Source organism: Panthera tigris, chromosome A3 (assembly GCF_018350195.1).
Source record: "Panthera tigris isolate Pti1 chromosome A3, P.tigris_Pti1_mat1.1, whole genome shotgun sequence".
Lineage (NCBI taxonomy): Eukaryota > Metazoa > Chordata > Mammalia > Carnivora > Felidae > Panthera > Panthera tigris.
Genome location: NC_056662.1, coordinates 28,557,994 through 28,571,299, shown reverse-complemented (window position 1 = coordinate 28,571,299; position 13,306 = coordinate 28,557,994). Strand labels below are relative to the sequence as shown.

The 13,306-nt window shown below is 55.6% G+C and overlaps 3 long non-coding RNA genes across 3 annotated transcripts; 1 reads left to right on the top strand and 2 right to left on the bottom strand.

The window, feature by feature from the left end:
* Positions 1-1,144: 1,144 nt before the first annotated feature.
* On the bottom strand, positions 1,145-5,043 carry LOC122237242. The gene is made up of 4 exons (XR_006215551.1): positions 5,004-5,043; positions 4,799-4,889; positions 3,388-3,481; positions 1,145-1,184 (listed from the first exon to the last, which is right to left on the bottom strand). It is a non-coding gene; the product is annotated as an uncharacterized LOC122237242 (long non-coding RNA).
* A 3,258-nt stretch (positions 5,044-8,301) lies between these two features.
* Positions 8,302-11,431, top strand: LOC122237241. The gene is made up of 3 exons (XR_006215550.1): positions 8,302-8,549; positions 8,994-9,228; positions 9,505-11,431. It is a non-coding gene; the product is annotated as an uncharacterized LOC122237241 (long non-coding RNA).
* A 599-nt stretch (positions 11,432-12,030) lies between these two features.
* On the bottom strand, positions 12,031-13,306 carry LOC122237240. The gene is made up of 2 exons (XR_006215549.1): positions 12,874-13,306; positions 12,031-12,751 (listed from the first exon to the last, which is right to left on the bottom strand). It is a non-coding gene; the product is annotated as an uncharacterized LOC122237240 (long non-coding RNA).

Sequence of the window (13,306 nt, the reverse complement as noted above, 5' to 3'; positions counted from 1 at the left end):
CGCCCCTTTTCAATTACCGTTGGTCCCAGGGTGCCGCGGTCCGAAGGCTGTATTTGGGCTCAGTGGGGAAGACTGCCCTGATGGCTCAGTGATGTCTCCCATGGACAGTGGGGAAGGCCACGTGTGCCCCTCTGGAGAGGAGGGCATTGAGACTGGACGTGATGGGCCAGTGGGGGTTTGCACAGTTCAGAAAGGTAGAAAGGGACTCCACCCTGTTGACATATTTTTCAGAAAGGCCCCTGTGAGTGGGGTGGGTGGAAGGGTGGGGGGTGGAGGGGATGTCCCAGCAAAAAGCCCATGAGAGCCAGCAGGTGGAGAGTGGGGCTGGCCTGGGCAGTGCTATGAGGGAGAGGGAGGGGTGGGGAACCAGGGCGTCTTGGAGAGGTTGGTTCCTCTATGAGGGTTTCGGGGGAGAGGTAGGGCCACCTGCTATAGGGATCAGCTTCTCCTGACGAGTCTGCTGTTGACCCCTGCCGACTGTGAGCAAACCAAAGAGTCGGGCTGGAAACTTGGCAGCTGGGGCCGCAGGAGCCGCCCTGAGCCTGCCACCCATTCTGGGCTGCCTGGGCCCAGGAGCCTGTCCCGCCACGTCCCTAGATGGTCATTGGCGGCTGGCCACCCAGCGGGACCCGCTTCGCTTGTGCTTCTCTGGGCGGGGACTCCCTGACCAAGCTTTCGAGGTGCTGATTAGCCTTCACAGCGGCAACGATAACGATGATGATTCTCCCAACGTCAGCCAAGCCTTCAAAATGCACCTCGACTCTAAAACAGGCCAGGGCCTCCGCTGCCATTACCTCCCACTCCGGGCGTCATAATTGCACCTGGGTGGTCACTGGGAGACTTCCCACTGGCCTCCTGCTTCACCCGGTTTCTTTCCCGTCTGCTGTCCACACAACAGCCAGAGGGATCCCATTAAAACCGAAGTTTTATGGTGTCACTCCTCTGGTTAAAATCCTCCAAAGGCTCCCATTTCATTCACAGTTGACGTCAAAGTCCTTACATGATCGGGTGCGGGGGTGGCTCAGTCGGTTGAGCATCCGACTTCCGCTCCAGTCATGATCTCACGGTTCGTGAGTCTGAGCTCCGCGTCGGGCTCTGCGCCGCCAGCTCAGGGCCTGAAGCCTGCTTCAGATTCTGTGTCTCCCTCTCTCTCTGACCCTCCCCCGTTCATGCTCTGTTTCTCTCTGTCTCAAAAATAAATAAACGTTAAAAAATATTAAAAAAAAAAAAAAAAAACAAATACACATTTCAAAAAAATCCTTACATAACCATCCCCTGGTGGCCCTCACCTCCCACTTACCTCTCTGACCTTATTTCCCATCATTCTTGATCACTCAGCTCTGACCACCCTGGCCTTCTAGATTTCCCACTAATGCTGTGAGCGCCCATGCCCCAGGACCTTTGCACCGGCTGCTGTTCTGCCAGGAATGCTTTTCTAGATAATCACACAATTCCTTCCATTACCTCCTTCGGGTCTTCCCTCAAATGTCACCTTCTTATTGAGGCCTCCCTGAGCACCCCTCTAAAACTGATCCCCACCTCTACTCCTGACCCCTCCTAAATTTTTTTCTCCATAAGATAGAGCACCTCTATATAACCTATGTTTTACTTATTTATTAGTCTGACTCTCTCCTGAGGTGTGTGTTCCATGAGGGCAGGAACTTTCGTCCTCTTGCGGACTCTTGAGATCCCAGTACCAAAAACACCGTCTGGTATGTCTTACCAGCGCAATACGTCTTTGTTAAGCGAGTGAAAGACGGATGTCATTGACCGTCCCATGTCTGGCCCTGGGCTTCAGCCATCTTAGCACGTCTAGGGAGCCCGCACTATGAATTCTGATGCGCGTTTTCACTTTATTCAGTTGCGAGAAGTTCTCGTGACCCATCACCAAGTTCACTTGCCTCTTTTCAGTTCAGTCTGCGGATAATCTCTTCGCAAGAATTCTTCCTCTCTTTCTAGCACTTTCTAGAACTCCCAGTCAGCTCTTTTGTTTTTCAGGGGTTCCTTCTCTCTTCCTAAACTCCTTGCCTGTTTGTGCATATTGCCCACCTTTTCTTTTCTTTTTTTTTAATTTTATTTTTTATTTCTTAAAATTTACATCCAAGTTAGTTAGCATCTAGTGCCACAATGATTTCAGGAGTCGATTCCCCAGTGACCCTTACCCATTTAGCCCATCCCCCCTCCCACAACCCCTCCCGTAACCCTCAGTTTGTTCTCCAGATTTATGAGTCTCTTCTGTTTCGTCCCCCTCCCTGTTTTTATATTATTTTTGTTTCCCTTCCCTTATGTTCATCTGTTTTGTCTCTTAAAGTCCTCACGAGTTAAGTCACATGATTTTTGTCTTTCTCTGACTAATTTCATTTAGCATAATACCCTCCAGTTCCATCCACGTAGTTGCAAATGGCAAGATTTCATTCTTTTTGATTGCTGAGTAATACTCCATTGTATATATACACCACATCTTCTTTATCCATTCATCCATCGATGGACATTTGGGCTCTTTCCATCCTTTGTCTATTGTGGATCTTGCTGCTATAAACATGGGGGTGCATGTGTCCCTTCGAAACAGCACATCTGGATCCTATGGATAAATGCCTAGTAGTGCGATTGCTGGGTCATAAGGTAATTCTATTTTGAGTTTTTTGAGGAAACTCCACACTGTTTTCCAGAGTGGCTGCACCAGCTTGCATTCCCACCACCCTTTCTTTTAATTGTTTTTTTCTAATAGTTATTTTAAAGTCCTCATTTGCTAGTAGATGATCATTTATTGAGGACTGTGTGTCAGGCATCGGGCTAATGACTTTTATCTCTTCGACACGTTGATTCAGATGAGAAATTTGAGGTTTGACAGTAGGAGGTGATCTGCCCCAGGTCCCCTGGCCAGGACGTTACGGGCACTGGAGTTCCAACCCCAAACTGGCTGTAGAATTTTTGTTTTATCCAACCCTGTTAGCCCGACTTCAGTCAGGAGCTCCCAGAGACCTGGACTCAGCTCACCAATTTATCCACAAAGAAGGATCCAGGTGGCCGGTCCCCATGGCACCTCGGTGTGGCCAGGTCTCTGAAGAGTGGAGCCGGCTCGGATTCCAGCCCCTCTGTTCGGCCCTGCAGACCCCCACCATCTGGCCCCATCCACCTTTCCCTCCCATCCCCAAGGCTTCCCAGCAGGGTGCCAAGCTGGTCCCCTCTTCTGCCAGGATCACCACCACCAGCTTTTCTCAGCCTCCTCACCCCTCCCTAAACCGCCTTCTCTGTCTCTCTCATTCACTGATTCACTCGCTTAACATATATTTCACTCAGTATAATTAACTCCGTAAAAGAGACAGGGTAGAGAATGGCAGCTTCTGGAGCCTGACAAGCAGGTCTGAATTCTGGTCTTTTACTTACCTGCTGCGTGATTTAAATTAGCACTTCATCCCTCCTGTCTCGCTTTCCTCATCTGTAAAGTGGGAACGACGGGAGGACCTGTCCCCGAAACCTGCTGTGAGGGTTCAACCAGTCAGCCTAGGTATGAGTATAGACCAGGGCCTGGCACTCAGCCAGCTCTGGGCGTCAAAGATTGAACGCCGTGACACGGGGACTCAGAAGTGACTCAGACATGGCCCTACCCTCTGATGTCTCTCAATCCCAGGAGCGTCAGGCATGTAAACCCAAGCCTTGGGATCAGGGCTCGAGATGGTTCCAGCGCAAGCCTGTGGCAGTCCGGGGAGGGACCCCTCCTTTGCCCGCCTTTCTGGCCGCTCGGCCACTCTGACGGACAGACCGAGTCACTGGGCTGTGAAAAGTCCAGCTGGCCAGGCCATGGAGGAAGCCCCCTCCTGCCAGGCCTTCCCCCGGCTGCCACCCCAGCCATCACATTTGCTGTCGGAGGCCAGAGAGGAGACTAAGCCCTGCAAACGCACGGCTGAGACCGAGGCTGTGCCCGCAGACAGACACACGGACGGGGAGCACGTTCCCACCAACAGACGTCTGCAGACCCAACGTAATGACAGCTGACGCATTGCTCTTAGCGTGATCACGGGGGCAAGACGAGGCTTCCCACATGCACTCACCCCCCGATGTGGGGGGCTAAGCAACCCCCCACTTAACTCCAGACCCCCGCCCAGGCTGCGTGACAGGTGTGTTCAGACGTGCCCTCAGAGCACACGCGTTGTATGCACCTGTGCCCGGCTCCCCACCCCACCCCCGCCCCACCCCGTTGACACACGCAGATGTGGAAACATCACACGGGTTCTTGCAGAAACCAGCCTCCCCTTCCGCCGACTCTGCACAGGCTCCTCCCCTCTTTCCTCTGGAACAACAGCCCCAGGAGGGTGGGCTACACCCGCGTGGTGACCTGGGGTGCCGGGACTGGCTCTCAACCCCTTCCACTTTCCTCCCCAGACTGTCAGGCCCTCTGTTGGCAAGAACCCCAACTTTACAGTCAAGCCCGGCATAGTACTTTCGGCTGCCCTCCTCCTTGTGAGGCAAGTGACTTCACTCGGCTGAGCCTCCCCTACCTAGAGCACGCCCCCAGCCACAGTGGCCTCCTCCCTCGTGCTGCGTGCAGCACCCCAGGGACGCTCCTGCCTCAGGGCCTTTGCACTTGCCTTTGCCGGCACGGCTCCACATGGCTCTCTTCTGCACTCACCTCCTTCAGGCCTTTGTTTATATGTCACCGTCCCAGTGAGGGTCCTGGTGACCTCCCTACTTCAATTGCTACCCCTCCTCCCCATACCTCCCCTGCCCCGCCGGCCCGCCCTGTCACTCTCTTACATTTATATGTAGCATTAGTCCCCCACGGACAAGTTCTATTTACCAGTTTATTGCTTGTCTCGCCCCCTAAAGTGTAAGCCCCATGAAGGCGGGATTGTTTCTTCACTCTGGTGTCTCTGAGCCCAGAACAGTGCCTGGCATGGAGAATGAGATTCACTCTCAAATAGGGAATAGCTAGCCATACCCCCCCGCCCCCCCACTACAGGTGGTTGGCAGGGTAGGTGAGAGAATCACACGGGGATACTTACCACAACCTCAGACCTCTTTTTAAAAAAAAAATCATACAGGTGGGAGCGCAGGGGTGGCTCAGTCGGTTGAGTGACCGACTTCGGCTCAGGTCACGATCTCGCGGTTGGTGAGTTCGAGCCCCGCGTCGGGCTCTGGGTTGACGGCTCGGGGCCTGGAGCCTGCTTCCGATTCTGTGTCTCCCTCTCTCTCTGCCCCTCCCCCGCTCACGCGCTGTCTCTCTCCGTCTCAGAAATAAATAAACATTAAAAAAAAAAATAAAAAAAATCACAGATGCCACAGGACGGACCCTGTTCTCCACTGGAAGTCTCAGGCAGTACCTGGGGGTCCTGAGTAAACCACGAAAGATCCATGGCCCACAGCCCCTTCCGCCCGCTCCCCTTGGCTCACTGTTGTACACCTGGTGGGTATCCTTCCAGGCCTTTCTGGTATATTCACATCCGCACAGATATAACAAATACTGTACATCAGCGGGGTCCTCTTTCCTTCCTTCAAAAACAGTTTCGTGAGCACCTACTACGTACCAGGTATTGTTTGAGGGCATATAAAAGTGAGATTCTGCCTTCCGGAGTTGACATTCTAGTAAAGGAGACAGCAGGTAAGTGTACAGGATTGCTTCGAGTGGTGATAGATGTTACGACAAAGAGACACAAGTCCAGGTAAAGGGGGGAAGGAATGATAGGAGGCGGGGTTGGGGGCCATGAGTCCACGTGGTCGGGGAGCCCTGAGGAGCCGTCGTCTGACCTGAGAGTTGGCCGATGAGGAGGAGGCAGCCCTGTAGAAATCGGGGGCAGAGCCTTCCCGGCAGAAGGGACGGCGGTGCCAAGGCCCTGAGGCTGCCATGAAATCAGTGGGTTGGAAAAAGAGCAAAGTGGCCAATGGGGCTAGAGCGGAGTGAGTGGGGGCGGGGGGTGTGGTCAGAGAGGTTGGGGTGCAGAGCCCAGGGGAGGGGGCGCCAGTGGGGCCCGCAGTGAGCAGGAGGTGTGATGAGAGCTGCAGGAAGGCGCCCAGTAGAAGAAGAAAGGCTTGGGGTCTTCCTACAGGGATGTGCGTGCGTGGGAGCATGCGCCCGCGGGCTTTGGTTGGGATAAAATTAGCACGACGTGAAATTGGTCATCTTAACCATTTGCAAGCGTAAGGTCAGTGGCATTACGTATCAGTGTTGGGCCACCACCGTCGCCATCCGTTTCCCGAACTTTCCTCTTGAAAACCCAAAACTCGGTCCCCCAGAAACGCTAACGGCCCATTTCACCCCTCTCCCGGCCCCTGCCAGCCACCTTTCTGCTCCCCGTCTCTCTGGGTTGACTCCTCGGGGTGACTCATGTAAGTGGAATCGTGCAGCATTTGTCTTTTTGTGACTGGCTCATTTCACGGAGCCTGACGTCCTCAAGCACCCTCCATGCTGTGGCCTGTGTTGGGACGTCCTTCCTTTTAAAGGCTGAATAATACTCCCTTGGGCGTGTACCCCACATTTTCTCTAGTTGTTCGTCCATCTGTGGGCACTCGGGGTTGCTTCCGCCTCCTGGCTGTTGTGACTAACACTGCTGTGAACGTGGGGTGCAAATGTCTGTTCGAGTCCCCGCTCTCGGTTCTTTCGGGTTTATCCCCAGACGTGGCATATTGCTGGATCCTGTGGTCATTCTCTCACCTAGCATTCGACGAAGGGCATCCCGGGGCTTTGGGGGAGAGGGACCCCGGGGAAGGGCAGAGGCAGGGAGATCTGCAGGCTACTGTCCTCAGACCCATCTACACCAGAGGTCTACCTGTCCCCTTCACGATTCGGGGCACTTTGACTTTCATGCTTTCGCCTACCTCACCCCAGCCCTGGGAGTCAGGGGGACAAGGCTTCTGATCCCCTTTGAACGAATAAGGATGAGGTTCGGGGCAGGGGGGCGCTCCTCAGTCGGCTGCCTGAACCCCAGCCTGCCTTGGAGGTGACTGGGATGTGGGGCTGGACCACGTCACTGCGTATCTCCCTCCGGTTCCCCACTCCTGCCAAGCAGGGCTGGGCAGCTGGACAGCTCACGGCCAGAGAGGTTCTGCTCATCTGTGCCAAGACACTGATGGGCCTAAAATCCAACCCGGGGCATCCCGCGGCCCGGAAAGCAACCGGAGGCAGCGTCCTAATTAACTGCCTGCCGCCTAGGAAATCCATTCTGTCACCCGAAGCTGAGGGGGCTCACCTCCGGGGACCACAGGCTGCCCCGCACCAAGGCTGGGGTGTCTCTGAACAGGTTTAGGAGCCCTGAAACCGTGCACCCCTCTTCTGTGTCTTCTGAGGCACACCAGTCTGAGGGCACACCCCCAGCCACAGGCCACCGTAAGACATCTGCTGAGGAAAATGAATGACGGAAACCAGGATTCACTGAGTCCTGTACACATGCCCAACCCCGTCCTGATATCCCAGGGATGAGGGTATAGTCGGGCCACCAGCAGAAGCTCCAGGGCGGGGGCAGGGGTGGGGGGTGGGGAACCTGCCCCAAGGCACACTGGGAGAAAGTGCTGGAGGCAGGCCGACCTGACTCTCAAGCTCTGTTTGCCTCTGTCCCACCCACCTCCCCTTTGCACCCAAGAGCAGCAGGAGTCGTGACAGGAGCCACGGGAAGAAGTCCCTTCCAACCTGGCCCAGGGTCTGTCCTGCGTGAGGGCACAATTTCAGTGGCTTCCCTTCCAAGGGACAGTTTGTCCCTCCTCCCCTCTGTCTTTTTTTTTTTTTTTTCTTCACTTTTTGGCCGATGAAAGTTTAGGGGATAAAAGGAGGAAATTCTGCTTCCTTGGCCCAGGTCTCCCCGGGGCCAATGGGGACAGGGACCAGGCCTGACCTGGAGCTCTTGCCCTCCCCCACTGGCTCCCCTCCCCCCTATAAACATCCATGTCCCTCCTCTCCCTCCCTCCTCTCCCTCTTCCCTTCCTTCCCTCTCTCCTTCCCTCTCCTCTTTTTGCCCTGTCTTACTTCACCACAGTCACATAAACCTCCTCGCTCTCCTCCACACGGGGATCATCCCAGGTATGATCTTTGCCTCAGGGCCTTTGCACAGGCTGTTCCCTCTGCCTGGAGCTCTCTAACCCCTGATTTCACTCTGGCACCTCCTTAAGATCTTTGCCCAAATGTCACCTTCTCAGTGAGGCCTTTCTGCCCCTCCCTGGCCTCCCCACCCCTCCCTTCCCTGCTTTGTTTTCCTCCACAGCACACAGAGCCATTCTTTACCTGTTGATCTTTCGGTTACAATACAATTCTACAATACAATTCGTTTACTCGGTTACCTGGTTACCTTTGTCTAGATCTTATACCCTGGAGGGCAGGGATTTCTGTTATCATGGGCTGCTGTGCCTCCAGTGCCTGTAACGGTGTGCTTGGCGTGGTGTAGGAGCTCAACAAAAATGCCCTGAAGGCACAAGTTCACGGGGCGTCTCTCTCCACCGCCATGGCCAGTATCGATGACAGCCCACAGTCGCCTCTCCCCTGGATGCTGCCACCGCCTTCATTCTGGTCTTCTTATGTCCGGTGTTACCTACCCCATGCAGACACTTTCCTCCCAGCAGCCAAGGTGAACTTACTAAGATGTAATTCTGACCAGCTCGTCTCCTGATGGAAACCCTTGAGTGGGTCCCGTCTCACGCGTCATGAAACCCGCAGCCCATAACGTGGCCTGAGAGGGTCCTAGCTGATCTGGCCCCCAGTTGCCCTCAGACTCCTCATTTGCCCCTCACCCTCCCCTGCAGTGTCCTACTTGGGGCTCCAGGAATGCCCTGCTCTGACCTCAAGGCCTTTGCACCCACTGCTCCTGATGACTGGAAGGTCCTTCTCTCCATCCTTCCACGTCCAGCCCCATCCCATCCAACTCAGGCGACTATTGCCTCCCCGGAGAAGCCTTCCCTGACCACCCTGATCTCTCTCTCGACAGAGGCACTCATTTTGTCTTATTGTCTCCTTGGCCGAGTCTCACCATTCAAAACTCTTTGGTTTATGCCTTTGTTATCTCCCCAACTAGATCGCAAGCTCCTTGAGAGCAGACTCTTGTTAGCTTGCTTCTCAGAAGAGCTATCTGGCACATGGAAGGTGCCCGGCACATATTGGTAGAGTCGATGAAGGCCTCTAAGTTCGTGTAGGCATTTTTCTCATCACCTCTCCCCCGTCCTCATGAGCCGGGGATTATGAGGCCCATTTGACAGAAGACAAGACTGAGGTTCGGAGAGGTCAGGCAATGGACCTAGGTCACGCAGCTGGTGAGGGATGCATGTCTGTCTGTCCTTTTGTATATGTGTCTCTGGGTGCTCAGGTGCCCTCTGTGTGCTTCTCTGGACACCCGAGCACCCCTCTGGATTTCTGCCTCTTTCCCAGTGGCTGCCGTGTGCATATCTCTCTTCGTGTGCGTGTGTGAGTGTCACGACTTTCAGAGTGGCTGTCCTTGTGTCTCTGTGGGTCCCTTAGCATGTGGGTCTACCCCCTCCAGCCCTGTTGGCTCTCCATGCCTCCGCTCAGTGGCCCGTCTCATTTCCCAGGCAACCCCAGTCCCCTCCAGGACTTCAGGGGCCCCACGATCTCCCAGCTGCAAGATTCCTGAGCTCCTCGGCACCCAGGAGCCGGAGCAGAGCAGAGGAACCGGCAGGCTCCGTGCACCCCCGGGGCCCCATAGACCCCAACCTTTGGATCCCCACCACCCCCCCAGGAGCAGCTCCCGACTTAAAATTGCCAATCCCAGATGGAGCTGCCTGGAGTCCGCACCAAGCTGGTTCCCATGGCAACGTGGAAGCCGCCAGGCCGTGCTCATAAAACAGGTCATAAAGCAGACAGATGGAGGAGAAGTGGGGGCTGCAGGGCTGAGAGATGGGCCCCTTCTTTCAGAAGCCTCCCCGTCCACGGGCCCAGAACTGTCTCTGCCCCCCACCTTGTGCCCCTGGGGAGAGCTCCCGTGTCTCCTGAGCCTCGGTTTTCTTCTCCATGAATGGGAGTGAATCTGTCCCATAGATCTGCCTCCGGGTACCATGTTGCCTGGGTTCAAGAAGGCTCTGGTGAGAGTCCCAGGAGGACTAGAGCCCAGGATTCAGCTCTCTGAGCCTCAGTTTCCCCATCGGTGTAACAGAGACCTGAGGGGACACACCGTAGTGAGGGAAAGAAGTGGCTCTGATAGAGGACTGTGCCTGCACCCAGCTCTCCCTTGGGCGAGCGTGTGACCTTGGGCAAGCGGCATGTCTCTGAGCCAAACTTGTTCACCTCTCAAAGGGAGACCAGAAAGTCATAGGGTTTTTGCAAGAATTCAATCCAAGGTTGTAAGACATTTAGCACGGTGCTTGGTCCAAAGCCCGGCTGGGGCTATTAATAATAATAACAGCTAATAGTAAAACAGGGGTGTTCTGTGCCAGGCGCTTGTCTAAATGCGTTGCACGTAACAATTGACTTCATCCTCCCAAGTTACAGTTATTCCCATTTTCCGGATGAGGGCACCAAGGCCCAAGAGGCTAAGCCAACCGCTGCAAGTGGGGCAGCCCCCGGAGGAGAAGCTCCAGTTTAGATCCGGACTTCAGGCACTCTGGGCCCCAACTTTGTACTGCCTCTCGCCCCGGGGCTCCTCCCACCCCTCCCTGTGGCACCAGTGAAGAGGGAGGGAGGGCAGCGTGGGACTGCCCTGGTGTGCGCCACGCTGAGGGATCCGTGGGCGCGGGGCCTGGTCCTCCGGAAGGACCGAGGGAGGCCAGCCGCAAGGATCGTAGGGACTGTCCCCTTCCACGCCCCGTACTTGCATTCCTCAGATGGAGAACTGGCGGCCCAGAAAGGGCTAGCAACTCGTGCGAAGTCACACAGCAAGGCAGCAGCTGCTAGGGCTCTAACTCAAGCCCTCTTTCCCTGAAGCCAAGTACACTATCGACAAGTCCTCCTGCTGCCCAAATACCTTGGGCCACTGAGCCAAACTGAGGAGGGAACAAAACAATAGCAATAATTTTGCGCTACTAATCCCCACGGGCTGTGTGCCTAGGAGATACCGGGTGCGGGGCTGTGCCCTTTACACGTAGAAGGTAAAGCCCCAGAAGGTAGAAGGTGCACATTATTCTCATCATTCCCATTTTAAAGATGAGAAGACTGAGGATCAGAGAGGTAGTGGGATTTGCCCCGGGGTCACAGGGCTGGACAGCTGGAGAGCAGAGATGGGGTCTCCGACCTGCCGATCCCGGAGCCGTGCACCAGAGCCCAGATCCCCAGTCCTGGAAGCTTTCTGCCGTGTCACCCTTGGGGGTGCCCACGGAGGTGGCCTTGCACTGGCCGCAGCCAGGGCCCTGGGCGGACTCAATGCCAGCGGGAGCAGGTTGGGCAACCGGCATTTCCCATTAGGTTTTTTTTTAAAAAAACAATTCACTTATTTATTCAATCATCCACTCGACAAACATTTACCAAGAGCCTGTTCTGTGCAGGCAATATTACAGGCGTCGTAGACACAGCAGTGAAAACAGGCGGGTCCTGGCCCCACAGACCTCGCGTCCGAGTGGGAAGAGGCAGACAATAAACAGAGAAACAATAAAGATGTGTGTCAGGTGGTGGTAAGTGCTATGGAGGGGAAAAAAAAGGGCGGGAGGAGGGGACAGCACACAATGGCGTCAGAGAGGCCTTCTCTCAGGTGGTGACATTTGGACAGGATCTAGAGGTGAGGGCACGAGAGCCGTGCGGGGACACCCAGAGAAGGGTGTACGGCCGAGGAAAGGGCTGGAGTCAAGACCCCGGGGTGGGAGCGAGTCTGGCAGGTCGGAGGGGCTGCTGCAGAGCCGGGGAGGGGAGGGTGTTGGGGGGGTGTCGGAGTGGGGTGGGGGGGCCGGAGGGGGATCGGGCCTGGCCGACAGCAGAGTGAGATGGGAATCGTCGGAGGTTCTGAGCAGAGGAGTAGAATAATCTGATTTCATTTTTAAGAGGCTCCTCTGGCTGCAGGGGTGAGGAGGTGCTGCAGGGGCGAGGGCAGAGGTGGCTGGAAAGTTATTACAGCAAGTGCAGGACGGAGGAGGCTGGTGCCGCGGGAGTGGAGGAGGCGGTGAGCAAGGGGCACCCTTAGACACGTGTTTTTTAATTGAAGTCTCGTCGACACACAATATTATGTGAGTTTCAGGTGTATGCGTCCTGATCCGACATTTATACACGTTACGAACCGCTCACCGTAAGACCACTTACCATCTGTCACCGCACGGCATTATGACACTATTATGGACTAGATTCCTTACGCTGCGCTTTACGTCCCCGTGATGTATTTATTTTATAACAAGAAGTTTTTAACCTCCTAATGAGAACTAAAGGTTCCGCCGCGGGCTTGGGTTTGGAGAACCCTGATCCGGGAGGACTCTGGGCCTTTTGTCTGCAGGAAGAATGCAGTTGCCAGTCACGGAGGCGGGGAAGGCTGCAAGCAACGCGGGGTTGTGCTGGGGCTTTGCGCACCTCCATCGGTTTCAGCCTCTCTCTATCCCAGTGATCGTCACACTTGAGCAAGAATCAGTCACTTGGGAGACGTGTGAAAACCCAGAGTGCTGGGCCCCACGGCCAGGGGTGTCTGTTCAGCGGGTGCGGGGCAAGGCCCAAGACTTAGAAGTGCGCACCAGTTCCCCGTGGGTGCTGATGCTGCTGATGCCAGGATTTCATCATGAGAACCACACGAGGGTTACAGCCAAGGAAACAGGCTCAGAGACCTGCCAAGTTCACATGGCTGGAAGGTGACCGGTCATCAAGCCCGCAATTGGGCCAAGACCTCTGGGGTCCTTGGCTGGCTTCCGGTCCCTGATGGGGAGAGAAGGGAGCTCCTGGGAGTCTACCCCCAAGACCCTCTTCACGCCCTCCCCACCCCAAGACCTAGCCTCCCCCCCACCCCACCCAAGACCTAGCTTCCTCGCCTGACACACATTCAATGTTGCATCCTAAGGAAAGGACCCGGCGATCCTCTGGTCTCACGGTTGTTGACCTCACAGGTGCCATGACAACGCGGGGGAGCAAGGCTGGGGCGCCATGTCTGTCTTCTCCAGTTTCTTCACTCCCTGCACTTGAACCCTCCTGGCTTAGCTGAGCCCTGCGCCCACGAGGAAGTCCAGCGAGGTTCGCTGCGAAACACGGCGTCGCCGGCCCTCCCCTTCCGTACCGTCTGCCACGTTCGCTGGCCACAGTCGTTAGGCGCGCGGCCCAGCGTCGGCGTCCGCCTCTCCTCGTGCAGGGCACGCGGAGGGATCGCGCTTTCCTGCCCCTGGAGTAGGGCGTGGCTGTGGGGCTTGAATTAGCCAGACATCCGCGGCGCATGGAAGGGAAGCATGCGACTTCCCAGTGGAAGCCTTGAGAGCGGTG